This window comes from Camelina sativa, chromosome 16, assembly GCF_000633955.1.
Source record: "Camelina sativa cultivar DH55 chromosome 16, Cs, whole genome shotgun sequence".
Lineage (NCBI taxonomy): Eukaryota > Viridiplantae > Streptophyta > Magnoliopsida > Brassicales > Brassicaceae > Camelina > Camelina sativa.
In genome coordinates this window covers 3,729,781-3,737,723 of record NC_025700.1, presented here as the reverse complement: position 1 = coordinate 3,737,723, position 7,943 = coordinate 3,729,781, and the positions used below count along the sequence as shown (strand labels likewise).

General features: G+C 35.7%; 1 long non-coding RNA gene across 1 annotated transcript in view; it reads left to right on the top strand.

Annotated features, from left to right (window-relative positions):
* Positions 7,497 to 7,943, top strand: part of LOC104749622 — a 1,092-nt gene continuing 645 nt past the window's right edge. The window contains exon 1 of the long non-coding RNA XR_761451.2: positions 7,497 to 7,835. This is a non-coding gene — a long non-coding RNA (uncharacterized LOC104749622). The remainder of the gene's footprint in view (positions 7,836 to 7,943) is intronic.

Below are 7,943 nucleotides of genomic sequence, written 5' to 3'. Positions count from 1 at the left end.
GGGGGGGGGGGGGGGGGGGGGGGGGGGGGGGGGGGGGGGGGGGGGGGGGGGGGGGGGGGGGGGAGGTAGGGTTAGTAGGAGTTGTGGTAAGGATTGAGAAAGGGTTAGAGCAAGAAATGGGATTTACAGGACAGGGATTTGGTTTGACTCGGGCAGCAGTGCAAGTTTCCTTAGTAGAAAGGGTAGAGTCTACTGCAGAGGATGAAGCATCAACAGATGACTTTGTCTTCTCTTTATAAACCGCCTTAACTGACTTTGACACCGAGATGTTTTTCTTGCGAGGTGGAACCACTTTAGGTGCCTGTTCTTGTGCTGGAGGGAAGAGGAGACAATTTCTTGCAACATGTCCAAGCTCTTTACAATGTGAACAAGTGGGAGGGAGCCAAGGATACTCTACCAGAATTTCAACAACTTGTCCATTATCTCTAGTATATTCAACCACACTCGAGAGGGGCTTGGTAAGATCAGCTACAACTTTTGCATGAGATTCTTTCAAACTTACAATATTAAGAGTGAAGTCATCTATTTCTTTTGGTTCCCCCACGAGACCAGATATTAGACTCATTCCTTTGTTTGTTCGCAGATCTAGATGAATATCAAACAAATGGATCCATATGGGGATGGAGTTCATAGCAGGAGCTTCAGAAGAGTATGACGATGACCAAGGTATAGTGTGGAACATTGAATCTCCTACATACCAGATGCATTTCTCTAGTACTTTCTGACGAATAAACTCATTAGGGATCCTGACAAGCATAGACCTACTTTGGTAATTCATGTGAATTTCTAACCGCTGTCCTTTTCCCCACATGTGATTCAGGACACTCTGGACTTGATGATAAAGGGGTGGCCTACCTTTGAAAAAGCAGATGATGAAATCTTTATGGAGTTCAGTCCCACGTTGAAAAACTTGGTCTGGAATATGTATTCTCGGGCGCCCAGAATCAGTGACAGTCACAGGGGTGAGTCTCTTTAATGACTTATCCGTTGTCCTTCTTAGTTTTTCAACTAGAGATTTGCCAGCAGTAGTTTGGGGTTTAGAGGGTTGAGAGTGAGCTTGTAGTTCTTTTTGCTGAGGCACAAGAAGAACTGGAGTAGAAGAAGCTCCAGTAGTACTATGGGTACCAGGGTTTGCAGTTGGTGGAAGGGTTAATGAAGAGGGTTGTTTGGGGAGGACGGGGTTGGATTGAGTCTGCGGGGTGGAGGCAGGATTGGTTAGGAGCGGAGAAGTAGATTTAGGAGATAACACAATAAATTTTTCCTGAGCAGTGCTGTCTTTAGGAACTATACATCCAGATCTAGGGTTCCGGGTATCAAGATTTGGGGATCTAGCCTCGGGGCTTTCAACCTGAAGCATCTCGATATTAGTAGTAGAGGGAGTAGACAAATTGGGGCTTCATACAACAGGCTCTAAGTGGCGAGCAGTTTGTTGTCCGAGTTTTGGCTTGCGGGACGATGAGGTGGAGAAGGGGGGAAGTGGGTAAGGGAAGGAGAAATGGTTGGGTCAGGAGGGTCAGGGGGCAGGAGAGGTGGCGGAGATTTGCTCTCACCAGCAGTGGGAAGCGAGGGGCTCAGGGCGGAAGTACGACCATTAGAGAACCAAGAGTTCGCCAATGGGGTCGCCATCAGGCGGAAGCAAGTTTTTTTTTTTGTTTAACGTATTTGAGAAGAAGAACATGCTGATTTATTTTTGCTTCTGTTTTTGTTTACAAATCCAGTTTTTTCTATATTGTTTGTGGGATAATCTAGAGGGATGTATGCAAACAATGGTATGCAACAAATGATTTCGAAAATATAAGATGAAAGTAATGTTATGAGTTTAAGACTTTAAGTAGCTCTCCAATATTTATAGGCGATGTGGGTGGATTTGAGAATATACTTAGCATATATTTACCGAATCAAATATTATATGAAAATTTGGTAAGTACCTTTAATTTCGACGATTTGTTTCAGATATATGTTAACTAAATTTCAGTTTATATATTAAAAACTAAATATAGAATAGAGATTTGGTAATTACCTTAAATATCGCCAGTTTGATAGTATTCTAATTCCTCAAAATTGGCCAGTTTGATAATATTTTTTTTCCTCATTAATTTTGAATATTAATTGTAATTGTTAGATCTTCTCCGAGACTTCTCATTGATGCTCTTCAATTATTTAATGATTTTTAAATATAGGATCCCCGTCCTTTGAAGACTAGATCCGAACGGGTTATATGCGATCCGAACAGCACTATCTTTGGCTGCTTAAATTTCCAAGCTTTTAGGTCCTAATTACCCTAATTTGTTTTTTTTATTTGTTCTCCAAACTTTTTATAGAAAGGATAATACATGGAATTCTGTTTTGTTTATTTTTTTTATCCCTAACTACACTCCCAACTAATAGTATAGATTGACTTCACACTGGTTATGGTCAAATATTTAATCGAGACACAAAACTATTGAAATCGTTGTAGCAGATAATAAATAATGATATATAGTCTCATGCTGTATTTATCAATGCCGCCCACTAGTATTTCATTATTTTACGTTCAAAGCATTGGTCAGCGATACGTTGTAGCAGACAGATAATCCTATACGTTTTGACGTTTTGTTACCGTCTTACTAATTCAGTCTTTCACATTATATACGTCGTGTATAAGATTTGGTCGAAGACCTATAATTACAATTCGTACAATGTAGTGATCTCTTAACAATTTATGAATGAAACAACAACAAAAACAACAACAAACTGAAAACCGAAGAGAGCCGAGCCTGGTTTTGGTTATCATTGATAAATTGAAATTTTTTTGTTACAACTCTAAAATTAATTTGGCTTACTTGCGGTGGGGGCAGCAATATATTTGAAAACAAAAAAAAAACAAAAAAAATGTTAGAACAACATGATGGTATGTTATCTTTACATAATATATAAAAAGGGAGATCGATAGAGATATAAACAGGGAATTTATTTCATGATCATTTTTGGTTCTCTAAAAGCGGGGCACATCTAATAAGAATCAAATCTTTTAACAACTTTGTTTCGTCTTTACGTTTCAAATTTAACCTCCGATACAATTTTACCATTTTCTATTTCTCGTGACTTTATCGCAGTTTGCGAGTAGCAATTTGGGGACAACATTGATCTGATTTTCTGTTTTGAAATTTACGACTTTGATTATTCTCGTACTTACAACTTTAAAAAAAATGACTAAAATGATAGTACTAATTAAAAGACTATTGGCTGAATAATATTTGCCACCACATCGATCCACACCAGCAGCCAGCAGGATTCAAGTTTGACTAAGACCTTCGTGGAAGAATTATCCCTAAAGAAAAGCTTCTCGATCGGTAGATCAATAAATTGATGCATAATGAATGAGATCTCATGGGCCTACGTGCGTGCTGATCTCGAATCTACAACCGTAAAGCGTTTTGTGGTCTATATTTATTTGTTCATTTTGATTTTGTTTTTGTTAATTTGGACATATCTTGTAATTTCCCCAAGACCACGAGTATTTGCGATATAATATGTGTGTGCCCGGATTCAAAAATATAAAGTCGGCATCAAATGTCGAATTATGATATTTATCGTAACAAACACAAAAGAAAATTGCGGTTAGAAGCTCATATAATCAAATACCTTTTGACAAAGTATAACAAGAACCTGGCATATGGAGATATGGCAGCTTTAGGATTCGTACCAAGACCGGAGAGACCAAACCAAACATTTAAATTAGGTGTTCCTAAAGAAGTTACAAAGTCTCCTCTCTTACAAGCAAAGCACCTAACCTAACAGCCCTTTTAACAAATTAAACCTGTTTTGACCGGCTTCACCCCAATCAAGCTAATATTTGGTTCTCGATTAATTTGAGGTCTAGAACCCGGTTAAATTCCCTACCACTGTATAATTGCAAGGGGAAACAAAGTATTTCTAGCTAGTTTAACTTAGGTTTCGTTCACTGTTAACTCGTGTCATTCCTTGCACAACCAAACCGGTTTTTTCCACATTAGTTTCGGTTAGTGATTTGAATCAACCATGATATCAATTAGTTGAAGCCGGTATTATTTATCATCACTAAAGAAAAACCGTACATTCCGTTATGATTTTACCAAATTGACAGCCTGGTGGATCTGTTGGTGCGTATGTACGTTGTATATACTTAGATCACACTCTAATTTATTTATTTTTCCCTGAATTATTGGTGCATGTGTATTTGTATATAAATACATGTATACTTTGCATGCACATGTTAATGCATATGTAACGTAACTCAGTAGTCACTACTTCACTTTTTGGTATTCCATTTAAAATTTGATTACTTCATTTTTGTAAATACCATAATATATATAAGATATATATACTCGTATTATTGAACCATATATAATGTAAATTTCAGGCAATTCTATGAAAAGAAAATGTAAGTGTATGAGAGAACAAAAAACATAAAAATATTTGCAGATTCCATAAGCTTTAAAATTAGAGAACACTTATCAAGGAGAGATCTGAAGCTTTGTCTATAGTAAGTATAAAATAAATTTGGATAACATTTATCCAATCAAATTCATTTTCTATCAGCTTGTGTACATCAGTAAATTTGAACTGACTCCTTGAACCAGATGCCATGTCTCATGAGCACAAGCATCAATGAAATATTTTTTATGATTATTTTCTATTAACAATTATTTCAGCTATATCTCTTTAATTAAAAACTGCTTCAGATGTGTCCAAAAAAAAAAATACTGTATACCGGAGATAAAGAATTACTTATTGAAAAGATCCAGAAATTAATGAATGTGGGCAATGGGCATGTAATGACTGTCATGTCATCAATTATCTCGTTGTACAACGTATATGTGTTCCCTGGCTAGGACATATATCCCATAAAATATAAATGACCCAAAAGATTACAAAATAAAGGTGCCATCAATCTTGGAGATGTCACCTCATTGTTTATTGTTTATGCCATCTTTTACTAAGTTCCATCACTTTGTTTTCGTAGGTCGAAAACGAATCTCAGGTTTCTTGTAAGTACAGTCTATACATTTTACCTTATACCGGGATGAAAACATGTATCGTTTAAATGGTTACTCATCCATAAATCGAACGAAACAACAAAGTATATAGACACGATGCAGTTCAACTAAAACGGTGATGCGGATGTATGTATATAACGACTTCCAAAACAGGCCGAACTATTTAATTACAAGCTCCTCAAGTCATGTGGTATTTGTTTTTTGGTTTCGGACACAAGTTACACAAAGTGAGCAAACATCATAGTTTCTAAACATCATGATGACACGTGGCAGAACTCGTGACGTCGGATCCACATGCTGATACTTTAACGCAGCGCCACGTGATGGAAAACGGAAAAGCGTCACATGATTGAGCAGGATCTAATGAACTGACTGACCAATCAGGGAGGGACACATGAACCTTATCACGTGTACTTTATTCCGACCGTCCCCTCTCGCAAGTGCCCCCTCCCCGTCACTCCGTCAGTACCGCTTTTGTTTATCCTCTATAACTTTTTTTTGTATATGTTTTAAGATTCCTAGAGATTACATGCTTTCTTTCTTGTTTTGGTTTTTGTGCGACATTGTATATAACTTGATATTACCAAGACATATAAACATAGCTATAGATGAAGTACCCTTTCCGTTATATCGTTATCAAATTAAGCTAAATTAAACTTAACCAAAATTGAAATTTGTACCTTTTGTTGGGTCAAGTCCCACTAATCCGCTGTGAGTATGTCTCTTGACATAAGGTTTTCACAAGCTCACCACATACAAAACATTCGAGCCAAAATTCAAAATTCTACATTGGCAACACAACAACTTTTTTTAAGAGGAGTCGAACATAAAATCTCTTAAAATTTACCCCATAAGATCAAGATCCTCAACAACCCACCACCACCACACACACATATTAAAATTATACTTCTTTGTTGAACAAATGTTTGAAGACTTTTATTTTAAACTAATCCTAAAATAATATAAGAAAATAAAACAAATGGGACAAGTTATGCAATTATTATACCGAGATATATTTGTCTGCATAATTTTTTTTAGTGCAAGTAAAATTGTTTGATGTTTTCTTTCACTGGAATCATGATAATATTTCAAAAATAAAAATTGATAAATGTTTTTTTTTTAATTACATGTTTGTGTATAATTTTAAATTTTTTTCATCAGATAGACATATGCAGAGTGAGTTAATAAATGAAAAATTCATCACACTGTATAACTTAAAAGTGAATGAATATTCGATAAACTTAAAAGTTAACTATGATCTAATATCGTGATCATTGGTGATATTATAAATGAAAAGTGTCGTTAATTACCCAACCAAAAGCTATGCAAACGACTTGGGTATGCATGTGGGAGTAGTTGCTAATCACTAAATTTCATTGGCTTAGACGCTTTATGTCATGTGTCGTCACATGTTTATAATCTTATTTCTCCAGTAAGAAATTATTTGTTTTAGTCAAATAGATAGGGAAAAATCATTTCAGTGCCATCTCAATGATTGTTTCTACGTACGGCTTAAACGTAATCAGTTGCACTGCATGTACGCATGTGTTCGTTTGAACTGATACATAGATCATTTAAAACTTTCTTTCCTAAGTCGAATTTATTAGCAATCACAGTCTCCAACTTCATATGAATATCTATATATCTCGATATTTTTTTTGGCACCAAAAGATAATCATTTATTTAAGTTTAAAACGGACATTGTTTTAAAGAAAAACAATCTAAGTTGAAGAATTTACATCGAAAAAAAAAAAGAATTTCGTGCTCTTACCTTTTTGACAAAAAAAATTTGCACGATATTATTTAAATAGAGAATAAAAATCAACAAGAACGTGGAAACAAAAGTTTTAAAACACTAATAATAGGTGTTCAAAACACACATATTCATATGAATATATGAATTTCGTGATCTGTTCGAATTAAGACTATTCATATATTCGTGATCTGTTCGAATTAAGACTATTCAGATATATTCATGTTCCCTTTGATAGTTAGATATATAACAAAAGTGAGAACGTGATATATTTAACCTGTTCTTATTATTTGTCAATTTAGTCTATATATATTCATTCGTTTCTTTTTTTTGGTCAAGATATACTATCGCTTTCATCTTTTTTATTTTATTCGGCTCATGTAAATTCAAATACTACTTTTTTGAGAGTTGTAAAGTTTTGTAGTTGGAATCAATATAATTAAAATTAAGTTAAGTTAATGGCTTATATGCTGCCGACGTGTTTGTCCTAATGAAAAAGACAAAGTCAGTCGTTTCACGTCATTTAGTTTGTCAACAATAAATCAATTATTACTGTTCAATCAAAATATTGATGAGTTAATTCATAAAACGGACCCGACAACCACATGAACTTCGGATTTAGGCATCATAGGCACTGAACTTCGGATATAGGCACTTTTAGTAGGTTAAAAGACGTCTTTACCCTTGCTGGTGTGACATCATCCTTGCTCTAACCAAGTCGCTCTAGTTTCCAAATAGGATCTGGTTAAAAAAAAAAAAAGATTATGACGACACAGACAAAACCCCTTCCACTCAATCTTCCCAACCTCCCATACTATTCATTTACTCTCTCTCATCTCATCCAGCCGAACCATCTTCCACCTCCGATGGTGAAGAAAAGGAGTAATTGGCATCTTAATGGGTCAGATCCTTTCCTTAGTGGCATCGACAAACCTCACCCAACCCCAAAGGTGGCGGGGCCGTATTCATAAACGCCCTGGTCGACTCGTCATTGAGGACTCAGAACGGTGCGACGCTACCCGCCTCCTCTGATTCCAATCGGTGGTAGTAACCCATAATTGATGGTAAACTTATGTTACCATTTAGCAAGAATTCGACCGAATGTCTCAATAATAGCTTTGCATAATATGATTTGTGGAGATTCTGTTTTTTTTTTTTTTTTTTTTTTTTTT